General features: G+C 39.8%; 1 protein-coding gene and 1 pseudogene across 3 annotated transcripts in view; one reads left to right on the top strand and one right to left on the bottom strand.

Annotated features, from left to right (window-relative positions):
- Positions 1–15,761, top strand: part of ACYP2 (acylphosphatase 2) — a 192,692-nt gene that overhangs the window by 75,928 nt on the left and 101,003 nt on the right. The gene's annotated exons all lie outside the window — the stretch shown is intronic.
- Positions 10,931–12,504, bottom strand: LOC116560636 (annotated as a pseudogene). The gene has a single exon (XR_004273060.1). The product of XR_004273060.1 is annotated as a 26S proteasome regulatory subunit 4 pseudogene (transcript).

Genomic DNA, 15,761 nt, shown 5'->3' with positions numbered 1-15,761 from the left:
GGTGACCTCCAAGTGTTAAGTGCAGTGGCCAATTCTCTGTCCTCATACCTCACTTTTACGTCTCAGCAACATAGGCACAGTTGATCTCTTTAAGACTCTCTTCTCCTTGGCTGCCAGGATACCCTACTCCCGTGATCTTCCTCCTCTCTTACCGACAGCCCCCGCCAGTCTCCTTCCATGGTGCCTCATCTCCTGTTTCTGGATAGGTTGGTGTCCCAGGGTATTGTGCTTTTCTCCCCCTACAGTTCCATGGCTTTAAGTCGTATCTATAAATGGATATACCCAAGTGTTTATATCTAAATCTGAACTCCAGACTCACATGTCAAGCTGTTTCACTTCAGTGTCTAAAAGGCATATTAAACTTTAGTGTGTTCAAAACTAAAGGCTTAATTTTCTCTCCCAACCCATTCCTTGCCCAGTACTCCCTATATGAGCAAATGCCAGTCCCTTTCGTATAGTTGCTCAAGTCACAAACTTGGTGTAATCCATGAATTCTGTTTCTCTTCCCTCTGTCAGCTGTTACTAAATTCTGTTCTACTTTCAAAATATATCCAGAATCTAGATGTCAATTTCTCATGCCCCCACTCCCGTGATCCCCTCCTCAGCCTTAGTCATCACCACTCTCTTCTGAGATGATTTCAGTGGCTGTAAGACTCAGATCCCTGTTTTCCTTCCCCTGTACCCCCAATAGTCTGTTCTTTGCACAGCAGCCACCCTAACCCCCTTTCATTCATAATGAAACCCAAAGTCCTTGCCATGCAGCAGTTCAAGGCCCCATGTAAACTGCCCCCTGCTCTCCCCTGTACCATCCTCACTGATCTGATCCTTTATGCCCATCAACTTGCTCCCTGTACTCCAGCCATGCCGGTTTCTCCTTGCTGTTTCTTGATCTTGGCAAACAAACACACTAATGCCACCTCAGGGAGGCACTTGCTGTTTCCACTGACAGACAATAGAACATAGTAGTAGTGGTTAACAGCAAGACTCTTTGGAGCCAGACCCTCTGGGGTTCATATTTCAGCTCTGCTCTTCACCAGCTGTGTGACCTTGCACAAGTTACTTAACCTTTCTGAGCCTCAGTTTTCTCATCTATAAAATGAGTGTAATAAATGTACCTACATACAGTCCTTAAGAGACCTGAATGAATTTATGAGAAGCAGATGGAATAGTTACTGGCACAGGAGTAAATGCTATGGCTTTAAGTCTTAAAGATTAATCATTAAATGATTAATCTAAAAGATTATTCATTATTATTACCGAGGTGTCCAAATAACCGTCTCATTTCATTCAGAGCTCTGTTTAAATGTTCCCTGATTGAAGACTTGTTTGAATACCCTTCCTTCCCCTCCATTATTCTCTGTCATCTTAACCTGTTTCATTTTTCTTCGTAGCATGAAGCAATATCTAAGCATATGTTTGTTATTAGACAGATAACAAACATATATAGATAGGTTTGTCTGTTATCTGTTCACCCACAAGAATGTGGGCTCCAATGAGACCAGGGTCCTGTTGATGCTCATGGTGCCTGGTATATGGCAGACACCCACTACCTATTTATTGAGTGAATTTCTGACCCATAATGTTTCCTTCTTCAGTAGCTGATAAATGTAATTAATGACATGCAATCTTAAATCTGTCAAAAATCTTGTTTGTACTTGAAGGCTCTCAAATTTAAATCCAAAAACTAATACATGGAGAAAAAAATTTGGGATACATGTACAGAAGATGTGTGTATATATGTGAGTATACACACATATCAGTGTATAGAAGTCAGCCATTCTTTCTTGGGAAAGATTTTTTTCTCCTGTATTTGAAAGTATGTCCTTCTTTTTATAGTGTTAGAATATTCTTTCTTTAATTAAATGCTCTAGATAGTAGATGATAGTTTTTAAATTTTCCCTGGTATCCCTATTTTCATTACTGTTTTAAAATATCCCTATTACATAGTACTTATTTTTAATTTTTAAACAATTTCAAATATATTGTCAACCTTATGGTGCTTTTCAAAATAAAAAAAATTACTAGTCTGCGAAATCCAAAAGTCTGAGCACTGCTTAAAATACAAATGTAGATAACTTATCCAATTTTATTGATATAAGGTTCTAATTCTAGCCCAAACCTGGGAAGTTGTGTTATTAGTAAAAAACACTTTGATGCCACTTTGTTCATTGTTTCTTGCCTGTTATACAAAAATAGAGGCTTGACACGTGGGGATTATTACAATTCAAGGTAAGATTTGGGTAGAGACGCAGAACCAAACTGTATCAGGCTCCAATTAGTAGTCCCTATGAAAATATTGCAAATGTGACTTAAACATGAAAACAGAACTGAGCAAAGCCTTTCACATAGTGCTACACTTGGTTGAAGTTGAGGTCCTGGTTTAAATTGTTTTAAGACCTATTGAAGTGTTACTTGTCCTTTTAAAAGGGAAAAGAGACTTCCAATCCCTGTTTGTCAAATGCTGTACTTTTTAGTTTTATTTTGTTCCAATATCAGAAGAAGAATTGGGACCATTTGCTGAATACTTATGTATCTGTTATCACATTAATATCTTTATTATCTCGTTTAATTCTTAAAACAGGTCTATAAAATGGAAACTACTATCAAACTTTGTTAATAGAAGGAAATGGAAGTTTGGGGAGAGTGAAAGAACTCATTTGGACAGATACCATTTGTTGGATGGTAGGGCTGGGATGAGCTCCCAGAGCTGACTCCACCCTGCATCTGAATCAAATGCATTTCTTGAATTGGCACACATTTAGTCATGACAAGTACTCAAAAGATAAAATGTATTGAATGAATAAAATTTAGCTTTATATTTGTTTTTTTTCTTTCAGTTGTGTTCTTGTTTTGCTCAAAAGGCCAGATTTTCATTTAATAATAATTATGGGAATTTATACTCGTGATGAAAATCAACCTTATATTTTTAACCCTATAATATAGGTTGGAATGTAGCCTGGAATGACTGACAACTGTTATTATACAAATAGCGCATGCTGGCAAAATGGAGGCGATTTTTGTGATCTGCAATTAGAATATTATTGTTGTCTTTATATCTGCAAATGATAAGTAGTAACATATTAGAAAGTAATTGACATAATGAGTTGGGAAATAATAGGAACACTCTCATTTATGATTCGTTTAAAATTTGCTTAAAATTTATATTACAGAGTTTCATTCATTTGATTTTATTTGTGCTGTGTTTAAAATATTAAAAGCCGGATTTCCAAATAGGCAATGATATATGAAGCCTCAGGACTGATCATCTTTCACCCCATCGGCATTTTCTTTTTCTCCTTTTTGACAGAGTCTCCCTCTGTTGCCCAGGCTGGAATGCAGTGGCATGATTTAGGTTCACTGCAACCTCCACCCCCCAGATGCAAGCGATTCTTCTGCCTCAGCCTCCCAAGTAGCTGGGACTACAGGCGAGTGCCACCACACCGGGCTAATTTTTGCATTTTTAGTAGAGATGCGGTTTCACCATGTTGGCGAGGCTGATTTCGAGTTCCTGAACTCTAGTGATCCGCCTGCCTTGGCCTCCTAAAGTGCTGGGATTACAGGCATGAGCCACCATACCCAGTCCCCATCAACATTTTCTTTTGGGAACACTGTGTAATGGGTTTTAGTCGATTCTACAGGAAGTAAGACATCAATAATTGGAAGTGAAAAAAATTAACTGCACACTTTTATTGAGTTAAAGCTTTCATTCAACTCAGCTTTTTCATCCAGGAGGCATGCTATGCCATTCTTGAGTGTACTTATTGATTGATTTTTTTTTTCTTTTATCAGGAAGTCTATATTATTATATAATAATATGATATTATATGAACATAGAGTACAAATTATATCTGTTGAGCAATAAGTACCATCGGCATCAAAGCCAATGTTATTTCTCACATTTAATTTTCTTATTTTTTTTCTGTTTAATACATTTACAAGTTCTGCAAACACTTTCTGTTGCATTGTCGTGTTATTATCAATTTCTTTGCAAGTGTAATGTTTGCTATTCCTAACTAGGCAGGAGAACGATTTAGATTAGGAACGAACCGTTTCCTTCTTTTATGAACCTTTATATCTTCTTACAATGTCATCCACATAGTAGGCAGTCACTTGACTGTATATTACTAAAAGTGTATATACTCAGAGTTGGTATCACTAGTGGAAACCCTAGAAGCTATTTTAGGATATTGTGTTTTCTGATAATGAATATTCAGATGGAAATAGGAATGGAGAGAACCATATGCATTGACTTATTTTTGGTACCTCCCCAAACTAGGTCAGAATAGAGACCTCAAAATTCAGCGGCTCAGCTGCTTCACACTTATCTTTTTAGTCACATTTACAGTGGCAGGTTTTGATCTTCACAGAGCGTTGTGTGCATCTGCCTGCAGGTTGTTTCTCTTCTGCTGGCCTCATTAGTTCTTTGGGAATGTGGTCACTGCTGTAAGGGGGCTGGGAGTTAAATGCTATGGTATAGAGGGCATTGCCAGCCACAGACCAATTTGGCCAGCTTCATGGACCTCCGCAGATCCTCTCAGATCCTTAAACTTTTGTTGCAAGTGGTAATTAACTGAGAGGTGATATTAATACTTTAGATATATATCCTTTGACATTCAATTGTCTTTCATGACTATAGTTTATAGATTTAATTCCTTAAGTAAGTGTCACTGGAAGCCCAATACTGGCTGAAAGAAAAGAGAGGGTGGTTTTTCTCTCATGTAAGTGAAGCAGAGAGAGACACAGTTCAAGGCTCACATGGCAGTTCCCTGCTCACAAGGATCCCAAACTCCATCCTCCAGGGTACTTCATGGTTACAATATGGCTCCACAGCCCCAGCTATCACATCTACAGCCCAGGCCACAGGAATGAAGACTGGCCAAAGGCAAAACAAACAAACAAACAAAAAACTGTTCTAACTGGGTTAACCGTCTTTAAAGCTTTTTCTTAGGAGCTGTCATTCAGTGACATGAGCTTCATTTAGTTGCAGGGGAGAAGGTTAAATAATTCTTTAAGAGGAGCACATTTTCATTTATTTTATTTTATTTTGAGATAGAGTCTCACTCTGTTGCTCAGGCTGGAGTGCAATGGTGCAATCCTGGCTCACTGTAATCTTTGCCTCCTGGATTCAAGCAATTCTCCTGCCTCAGCCTCTTAGTCGCACCTGCCACCATGACCAGCTAAGTTTTTTATTTTCAGTACAGACATGGTTTCACTATGTTGGTCAGGCTGGTCTTGAACCCCTGACCTCAGGTAACCCACCCGCCTTAGCCTCCCAAAGTGCTGGGATTACAAGCACGAGCCACTGTGCCCAGCCCACATTGTCATCTTAATTAAAATTGGATTTCATTACTAAGGAGAAAGGGCTGAATGTGTATTAAATGGGCATCCAGAACTACTGCTATATCTTGATATTTAACATATTTATTTTATTTTTTGAGACAATGTCTCACTCTGTCATCCAGGCTTGAGTGCAGTGGCACAATCTTGGCTTGCTGAAACCTCCGCTCATTGCAACCTCCGACTCCCAGGCTCAAGCCATCCTCCCACCTCAGCCTCCCAAATAACTGGGACTACAGGCTTAACCTATTTTAAGATTTGTCCTTTAAGAAAATAGATTTGTCCTTTTCCCCAAGTGAGCCATGGACATGTGCTTTATAAAGCTCTGTTTCTGTGGTCAGCATACACAGACTTCCATCCAAGATTTGACTTTCTTCTTCTGATGTGAATATTTCCATTTTTAAAAGATTTGGTGAATTACATTTAATAAATATTAAGCTCGTCTCACCATCAGAATACTATGCTAGACAGGGATTATCAGCTTTGGTGCCTTTGGCATTTGAGGCTGGATCGTTCTTTGTTGTGATGGGCTGTCCTGTGCATTAGGGTGTTTAGCAGCCACTCTGGTCTCCACCCTTAGTTACCAGCAGCAACCCCCAGTTGTGGCCACCAAATTTGTCTCCGTACATCGTCACATGCCTGGTGGGGATGAAATCGCTCCCATTTGAGGACCATGGTGCTAGAAGATAGCCCCACATTTATTTGAATGGCTTGTTTGATTTCCTGTAAAAGTATATCATGGTAGATTAAATGTTGTTTGAAGTGTTGCTCGCTGTTGGTATTATGAGCGAAGTTGTACTGGTGGAATTTTTCCGTGTGCCGGACACCATGTCCGCCCACTGTCTGCGTATCATCTCATTTAATCCTCGTAGCACAGCACTGAGTTAAAACAGTGCTGTGTTAGGAGAAGGTACTAATGAGATGAGGTAGTCTGATCAACCCCTTTTACAGAGGAGAAAATGAGGCTTAGAGGTTATTTTAGCTGAGCTCTCCCTAAGAGCAAACCTGAGACATAGTCTGGAGAGTGAGTGGTTGATTGGGAGGTGATTTCAGGAAGCAGAATAATAGAGAAGGGAGAATGAAACAGGGAAGCAAGAAAAGCTAATAAAGGAGCTGGTGTTGGATTGAGAGCTACCTCAGGGGCCACCAGGGCACTGTGTATCTGAGGAACAGTGAAAGATGCATCTCCGAATTACTTCCTTCTCCCACTCCCTACGGGGGTTGAGGGGGAGAAAGCTGGAACTTCTTCTCCAACTCCCATCTTCCCCAGGGGCATTAACCCCCTTTCCTTTACTGATAAAAGCAGTGAGCAGTATACCAAAGATCCAGCTTTTGAGGAGCTTATAGTCTTGAGGAGAAAGCAGTAAATTAGTAAGCAACATATCGGGTAGCAATGCATGCTCTGAGGTTGTGTGGCAGGAGTGCTTGTGGAACTGCTTAGATGGGGTGGCCAGGATGAGGGATGAGCTGAGACCCCAATGGCAAGGGGAAGCCAGTCATACAAAGATCTAGGTAAAAGCAGTCTACGCTGAGGGACTGCATGGTGCAAAGGCCCCGAGGCAGGAATGCGTTTTCTTTGAGGAACAATTAGAAGACTAGTGGGGTGGAAGGCCGAGAGGAAGGAGGTATGTGGTGAAGGCTTGGGTCAAAAGGCTGGGGAGGGACAGTCAGGTCTTGGGTAAGAAACTGATATTTTATTGTGGCTTCTGCTTCCTACACAGAGGGTTTTAAGCAGGGTTCAAGTGATCTACTTATGATTTATTTTATTTTATTTTATTTTATTTTGAGACAGAGTTTCACTCTTGTCGCCCAGGCTCTAGTGCAATGGCAATGATCTCGGCTCATGCAAACTCCGCCTCCCCAGTTCAAGCGCTTCTTCTGCCTCAGCCTCCCATGTAGCTGGGATTACAGGCATATGCCACCATACCCAGATAATTTTGTATTTTTAGTAGAGACAGGGTTTCACCATGTTGGCCAGGCTAGTCTTGAACTCTTGACCTCAGGTGATCCACCCGCCTCAGCCTCCCAGAGTGGTGGGATTTCAGATGTGAGCCACTGTGCCCGGCCAACTTATGATTTTAAAAAGAGCACTCTGGCTGCTGTGGAGAAAGGAGTGTGGCAGGGGAAGCACGGAAGACGGGAACCAGTTAGGAAGGAGGCTGTCACAGGCTCCCATGGGGCCAGCTGCATATTTTGTGGGGCCTCTTGTTCAAAAAGCAGGGGGAAGAGTACTATTAAAGGTATTAAACTATAAAATGTTTTGTTTCACAGTCCATCAACTTGTCGTGGTTTTTTTTTTTTTGTTATGTTGTTTAATGTCATTCTAAGTAAAGAAAAATTAAAGCTTAAAATTATTAGCATGAATTTTACCATTCATCTGTATACTGTGCAATGCTGGTTTTAAATGCAAAATAAGAACGTTTTTAGAGATAAAAGACTTTTTAAAAATGAACAAAAATCAATAAATTTAAAAAACTGGTTCATATCCAGAATCACTGAAATTACCCAACCCCTATTTCATAGTTTGTGCATACATATGTACTTTGTTCTTACCAGAACTGTGGAAATGCGGCACAAAACAAGCTCAACTGTTTTATTTCACTTCTTGTTTCGTGCCCATTCTGCCATCACTCTCCCCCTTCAGCTTCCTGATAGGTAAGAGATGGGCAAGGAGAAGGAGCTCTGGGTTGCCGTGTGGGGTTCCCTTTCCTTCCCTCGTCATTTTCAGCATCGGTGGTTGGTTAACACAGGGAAGTAACACAAATTAGAGAGGATATTATAGGGTTCCTTGGTCATTTAGGTTTCTCAGAACACCATTGCCTTTTTTCTATGCTCAAAGTCAGTTCCGGTTTGAAAGGCAAGCATGGCCCATCAGCCCTGTGAGCACTCCTCACTTACTGAGTGGTAGATGTAACAATCTTAACATCACACTGGCTTCCAGGCTCACTAAGCTCCCATGCATTGTGGTCAACTAAAATCCTGTGCTCATGGGACATCATGAATACGATACACACATGGTGTAGTGGGGAACCACAGACACACATGGCACATGTCTCCTCTGCTCATGCATATGCGTCACTGTCCCATCAAATTTCACTTACCCAAGTTCAAAGATAATTAAAATTTCCAGGATGGTGACAGCAGAGCATCAGGCTAAGTTTGGGTCCCGAGTAAGGGGCCCTGAACCACTGCAGAGGCCACACACCCATGAGTACAGGCCTAGCTCCTGGTGAGGGATGACAGAGGATAGAGATGGCTGGTGTAAGTGGAGAAAAACAAACTGTTGAGTAAGTTTTGGGTTTAGATGGTATTCCTAAGATTGATTGTGGATTGGATCTGCTTTTGGATAGAGAAGAAGAGAAATCAAGGATGACTCACTTCTAGGCTTATTAGGAAAATGGAAAAGACTATAGGAGAAATAATTTTTGAAGTCAGGGAAATAGAGTTGAGAAGTTTGGATTTACCTCGGTTTAAGAACCAGGGAGCAGTAGAGCCAGGATTTCAGCCCAGGCAGCCTGCCTTCAGATTCAGTGCCTTTAACCACTGCCCTGTTCTGTCATGTGGGAGCCACACTGATGGGAGCCTAATGATTGTTGTGATGGTTCTGCATCTTATTATTCTCTGACCTCTCCAGACAATCCTACCAACTATGTGCACTGAGCATCTGTGCAGAGGCATGCTCAAATTTAAGCACAGTTTTATATGTAAACCTAGTTCACAAAATATTCCTTTAACTTGCAAGCTTCTCTTTTGCATCTCAATTATATTTGTTTTTGTAGAAAGGATGTCTTTATACAGCTTTGCTCACTCACATGAAAAGGAAAGTGTGTTTTCAGTTGGAAGATATGGAGTCAAAAAATCTGAAGTTGAGTTTGGTATCTCTCAATTGCTAGCTGTGTATCCTTGGGCTAATTAATTGCTTTGATCTTTGGTTTCTTCATCTATAAAGTGGAGATGATTGTGTATGTGTGTGTTTGTGTGTATTTGTGTATGTGCACATATATATATATGTACATGTCCTCACTGTATACAGGGCTATTGTGAAGATTAAATGAGATTATAGAGGAAATGGAGCAATTGTCAACAAGGCTTGAGTTGGATACCCACTGGCAGTCACTCCCTGTTTCTCCCTATCCTCAACCCCTGGCAACCACTAATCTACTGTTTCTATGGATTTGCCTATTCTGGACATTTCATTTAAATGGTACCATACAATATATGCCCTTTGGTGTCTGGCTTCTTTCACTTAGGGTAATGTTTTCAAGGTTTATTCATGTAGTCGCATGTATCAGTGATACATTCTGTTTTATGGCTGAATAACATTATCGGAATATGCCACATTTTGTTAATCTATTCATTAGTTGATGGACATTTGTGCTCTTTCCACTTTTTGGTTATTGCAAATAATGCCACTATGAACATTCATGAACATACTTGTGTGTGGACATATGTTATTTGTTCTCTAGCGTGTATTCCTAGGACTAGAATTGCTGGGTTATTTGGCAACTCTGTGTTAACTTTTTGAGGAACTACCAGATTGCTTTCTGAAACTGTCGGTATCATTTTGCATTCCCACTGGCAGTGTATGAAGGTTCTAATTTCTCTACATCTTCACCAACACTTGTTGTTATTGTCTTTTTTATTATAACTATTCTAGAGTATGAAGTGGTATCTCATTGTGGTTTTGAGTTGTATTTCCCTGATGGCTGATCATGTTAAAATCCTTTCATGTGCTTATCAGCCATCTGAATACACTCTTTACAGAAATATCTATCCGAATTGTCTGCCCATTAAAAAATTGGGGTTCTCTCTTTTTTAAATTGTTGAATTGTGAGAGTTTTTGTATATTCTGAATATTTTCTCCCATTCTGTGGGCTGTTTTTTCACTTTCTTGGTTGTGTCTTTTTGAAGAATAAAAGGTTGAAAATTTGATGATGATGGTCAGTTTCTTTTTTCTTTCTTTCTTTTTATTTTTTTAGACAGAGTCTCACTCTGTCACCCAGGTTGGAGTGCAGTGGGGCGATCTTGGTCACTGCAACCTTCATCTCCCAGGTTCAAGTGATTCTCATGCCTCAGCCTCTTGAGTAGCTAGGATTATAGGTGCCTGTCAAAAGATTGAACACCCCGGGATTATCTCTTGCCTGGACACAAGATTCTTGGAATGCAGTCCTGTTTTCTAAAAGTTTATGTATTTATTCTAGGTTCTAGTATGGAAGCCAGATTATTTTACTTTTATAAGTAAATATCCTGTTCTTGCTGTCTTGAAGCCTAAAAGACCTGTTCTTTCTAGTTGGAGTTTAAAACTTCACCATAAAAATGTCAAGAATGTGTCTTTTATTTCCCTTATAACTGCCTGGCATTTGGTGAGCTCCTTTGATCTGAAAACTCAGTTCTTTCATCACTTCAGAGTTTTCCTATTTGATTTTTGCTTCTGTTTTTTTTCTCTTTCTGGAAGCGCTATTTGCTTATTAGGCCTCCTCAATCTGTCCTGTATGTCTGTTATATTTTCACCACTGATTGGTATTTCTTCATTATTTATACCTTGTGATGTGATAGTTTCCTTGCTTCATATTTCAGTTTACTACTTTGTGTGTGTGTGTGAAAGAGCACACTTTATTGAGAAGCAGACTGCTGCACAGTGACCGACAGATGAAGGCCACCCAGTGGGCACTTACACATCATACTCCAAAAGACACAGGATGTTTTGCTAATAAAAAGCAATAGGAACAGGGATTCCTCTGGGCAACTCCACCAACGTCATCCCTTTCAGAGATGGAGAAATCTCCCATTTTCCTGATGGCAGCTATGGTTCACTAGAGATAAAGCCCCTCAGGGGTGCCTTCCTGTTTCTTATAAAGAACATTTTGTTTAGATTTTTCAAAGTCTTCATTTGTTACTTTCATTCTACATTCTGTTAAGACCATCAGACCAGCTTCTGTACAGATTGCCTTCATGTCAGCACCAGAGAGGTCATCTTTAGCCATGATCAAGTTGTCCAGGGTTACATCATCGGCCAGCGTCATCCTGCTTGTGTGATTCTGAAAGATGCGCTTCTTAGTCTTTTCATCAGGCAGGGGGAACTTGATCTTCCTGTCATTGCGGCCTGGTCTGATAAGTTCTGGATCCAAAGTTTCTATTCAGTTTGTGGCCATGATAACTTTCACATCTGCCCTAGAATCAAATCCATCCAACTGGTTCAGAAGTTCCAACATTGTTCGCTGAATTTCTCACCACCAGAATTTGAGTCATATCTTTTTGTCCCAATGGCGTCAATTTCATCAGTAAACACGATGGACGGTGCATGTTCTTCAGCAACTCGAAACAGTTCCTGTACGAGTTTGGGCCTGTCAACTAGGTACTTCTGAATAAGTTCAGAGCCAACCACTCAAGAAAGTGGCTGAGGTTTGGTTTGCTACTGCTTTGGCTAACAAGGTGTTACCTGTGCCAAGTGGACCATAAAGAATGACCCCCTTAGGAGGCTTTATACCCATCTCTTCATAGTATTCAGGGCGGGTGAGAGGAAGCTCCACAGATTCCTTCATTTCCTGAATTTGGTTGTCCAGGCCCCCAATATCGGCATATGTCTCCTGGGGGGCCTTTTCCACCTTCATCACTGTGACCAGGGGATCCGTGTCATCCATCAGCACCCCTATCACGGCATGCACCTTGTGGGTGGGCAGGACTGAGCAGCCAGGTTCCAGCAGATCCTTGTCTACAAATGACAGAATGCTGATGTAGTGTTCTGAGTCCACAGGTTTAGACAGAATGGCATGACTGTCATCGATGATCTCTTCCAAGGTTCCTGCTGACACCAGGGTGCCCCTCAGATCATCCACTTTTGATCTTTCCTCCTCTTGTTTTTCTTCTAGTGGTTTCATTTGTTCCTGATTTCTAATGAATTCTTCCTCCATGAGAAGGTAGTCTTTAATTCTCTCTAACTTCAGTAATTTTAACCAGCACTGAGTGTGAGGTGTCACCAGTGGCAATTTGCAGGCAGCATTTGGTCCCTTTGTTTTCTTCTTCTTTTTCCCCACTCTAGTTGGTACAGGAGGTTCGTATTTCTTTTTCTTGTCCTTGTCATCCTTCTTGCCACCTCCAGGACCATGACCACCACTCTGACTTTGACCCATCTTGCCTTGGCCACTCAAGCTCTACTTTGTTTTTAATACTAGCTATTCATTTTACTTCCTTTTGGAGCCTAAGCCCAGATTTCATGTTTCTCATAGGCACCTTCTCCTCCAATTTTTGTAGTTATTCTCCATGTGAATCCCCTTAAACATTCTTACTACATTTTTTTAAATTGTTTCTTCCATTAATTTGGCTTTGGTAAAAGTTGCCTATCTCTCCATTCTGGCTTCCCTCCTTTGAATTGCTAAGTCCCTTAAATGTCTACAGAGTTTGCTTTCTTAGGTCAAGGAGTGTGTATTCTCAAGCACCTGCATAGATGTGGTGGGTGAAGTCTGAGGGGCCATGGTGGATATTGCCAGTAACCCATGGGAGCTGGTCTAAAAAATTCTGAGACAGCGTCTGGGCCCGGAGAGGGAACAACCAGAAAAAGCAGTCAGCATCTGAGATGATGCCCAGAGAGAAGCAGATAGACCATCTGCAAGGAAGAGAAGACGTGGTTCCTTATAGCGTGACCTACTGTTTTCTGCTCTTGTCCTTGGTTTCTTACAAACCTTTGGATATCCTCTTATGATACCAGTTATACATTCTTCTCTCCTCACTCACTCCTATTATACATCTACGTTTTACCTCTTTGAGGTGGCTGCAGTTGATCTCTCTTCTCAGATGAGGCAGCCGTCACATCACTATTGCTGTGGGTTATTTTCAACTCTTCTACAGAGGGCCCAGCTGGTAAAGACACATCTCTTCAACATTCTTTCTATAGTGACTTAGATTTACCTTCCCAAGTATCTCCTTTTTACCAATCTCTTCCAAATATTTCATTCCTTTATAAATCTGTTTTCTGAACTTCTCTCCCCCTTTACCCCTCTGAAATTTAACTACCTTCTTAGAGCCTTTAGTCTACACAGATTTACCAAAGTGTCATGTATAATTGGGTCAGGGATATTCATCTACAGCTAATTTTGCACTTTTCATGTGATACAAGCTTTGGTTTAGGGTTAAATGTATAAATAATTATGAATAATGTACTTATCAAACATAAATTCTTTTTTTGAGTGTATATATTTCCTGGATATTTATGGCCATGTTCTCTTTAATAATTCCTGTATTTAGCATTCTAGTTTACTTCTATTGTCTAATCCAAGGATTAGAAACTAGCAGTTGCTTGTTGCATTCTGCCTGGCACTGATGCATTCTGTTAAGAAGAAACAAAGTTGTATTATTTTCATGTAAGGTTGCTTTTTGACGGGGCATGCACACTGCCTCCTTACCCTCTTCTTATACCTGAAAATTTCCACATTTTTGTCAATTCTCCTGTCCTTTAATGCATTTGGGTTTTAAGTTTGAGGCCTTAGGCGCAATATACCTTTGTAATGTATTTGTTTGAAAATAGTTTTCTTAAATATTCATAACGAATGACATTGTGCATTAGAGGCAGATACCATGAATCGTAATTTAGATCTGTTATTCACTGCCTTTGCTGGTCATGCTTGGAAAACTACTTTGAATTATTTTTCTATCCAATTAAACATTTTTTCAAGTCCTGTGTTTCTAAAATGCTCCTATTCAGATCATGTTATTATATGTTCTTGTTTAATTAGGTCACCTACTGCTTTGCCAAAGGCCTAATTAGTAAATGATATCTCTATTGTGTTTGATTCAGAACAAATGTACTAAAAGTGCACTTTGAAAATAAGATAATGTCCTTGGTGCTTTGACAGAGCTAGGACTCATAGTTTTCACAAATGACATCCTTTACTTACGCCAGGCGCCCGTTAGCATTTTGTAAACTCCCCGTGGTATTGGTGTCTTTTTGTTTCCCATAAACAGGTGTACGGACCCATTTTCACTTTAGCTCAATCTTATCCTCTTTGTGATTTTTTTCCGTAGCTGTAGAGTAAATAAAATTCACCTACTTGCTCCAAAATGTAATGTAGAAATGCAAACTAAATGTTCCCCTGTAGGGGGTGCAATCTGTTTTAAACTCTCAATATGTGTAATAAAAGCTATAAACCATAGACGGAACTTTCATGGGCTCCATCCATATTGTTTGGGGCAGACTTTTTGAGTGATTTGAAAACTTCGTAAATTTGATGGTAGACAATGTTTTTCTCAAGTTATAAAATTTATATAATATTAGGATGAATGCAGTACATTTGTTTTTGTTATGATTTGGGGCATTGTATTAGGGTTCTCTAGAGACGCAGAACCTATTGTGTGTGTGTGCGTGTGCATGCATGCACACATGTGCACATGCGTGTATACATATATATATGTAGAGGGAGAGTATATATGTGTGTGCATATGTATATATATAGAATGTATCTACATAGAGATGTATATATAGATATGGGTATATCTATATATATGCTTATATCTCAAGTTATTGTGTATATATATGTATGTGTATATACATGAATATGTATATGTGTGTACGTATATGCAGACAGAGAATGTAAGGAAATGGCACATGCGATTATGATGGCAGGCAAGTTGGAATTTGTAGGGAAGGCTAGAAATTCAAATAAGAGTTGATACTGCAGTCTTGAGTCTGAAGCCTAGAAATGGGCAGAATTTCTCTACCTCGTAGTCTGGATGCAGAATTTCTTCTCCCAGGAGCCTCAGTCTTTGCTCTTTAAGTTCTACAATTGATTGGGTAACACCTACTCACATTATGGATGGTAATTGGCTTTACTTAAATTCAACCGATTGTAAATGTTAATCATATCTACAAAATGCCTTTACGGCAACTTTTAGATTAAAATTTGACCAAATAATTGAGCACCATAGTCTAGCCAAGTTGACACATAAGATGTACCAACACAGGCATTTTGCATATGTTATTGTCGATGAACCAAATTAAAGACAGTGTTGGCTAGCATTTTTACTAACTGGGATTCAATATTTAGTGCAACTCTGCAGTAATAAAGATGTGAATTATACTGTAGTACTCCAAAAATGAGTGAATGGGTCATGAAACATAAATACCATGAATCATAATTCTTATCAGTTTGGATTTTTTTCCAGAACATTTTTTGGGTCAGTCTTCTGCAATGGTATTGTTCTAGTTTGTGCTTTGAATTTCAGCTTTCAAGTTCTGTTCGTGCATTTAATATTGGGCAGTTTTGAATGCATACTTAGAAGAGCAACCAAAATGTAGATTAGAGAGAGAAGGTCAAACAACTTGTCATTCTGTGCAATTTCTGCAATCTTAAGCCTGTTATAACACAGAGTGTTCCAGGACCTCACACGGATATATGAAATGTATTTTCTGGGTTATGGTCTGCATGCGATTT

Source organism: Sapajus apella, unplaced genomic scaffold, assembly GCF_009761245.1.
Source record: "Sapajus apella isolate SASKATOON/1434 unplaced genomic scaffold, GSC_monkey_1.0 scaffold26, whole genome shotgun sequence".
NCBI lineage: Eukaryota > Metazoa > Chordata > Mammalia > Primates > Cebidae > Sapajus > Sapajus apella.
Note: the sequence above shows the minus strand (reverse complement) of the source record. Positions and strands in the feature narration are given on the sequence as shown.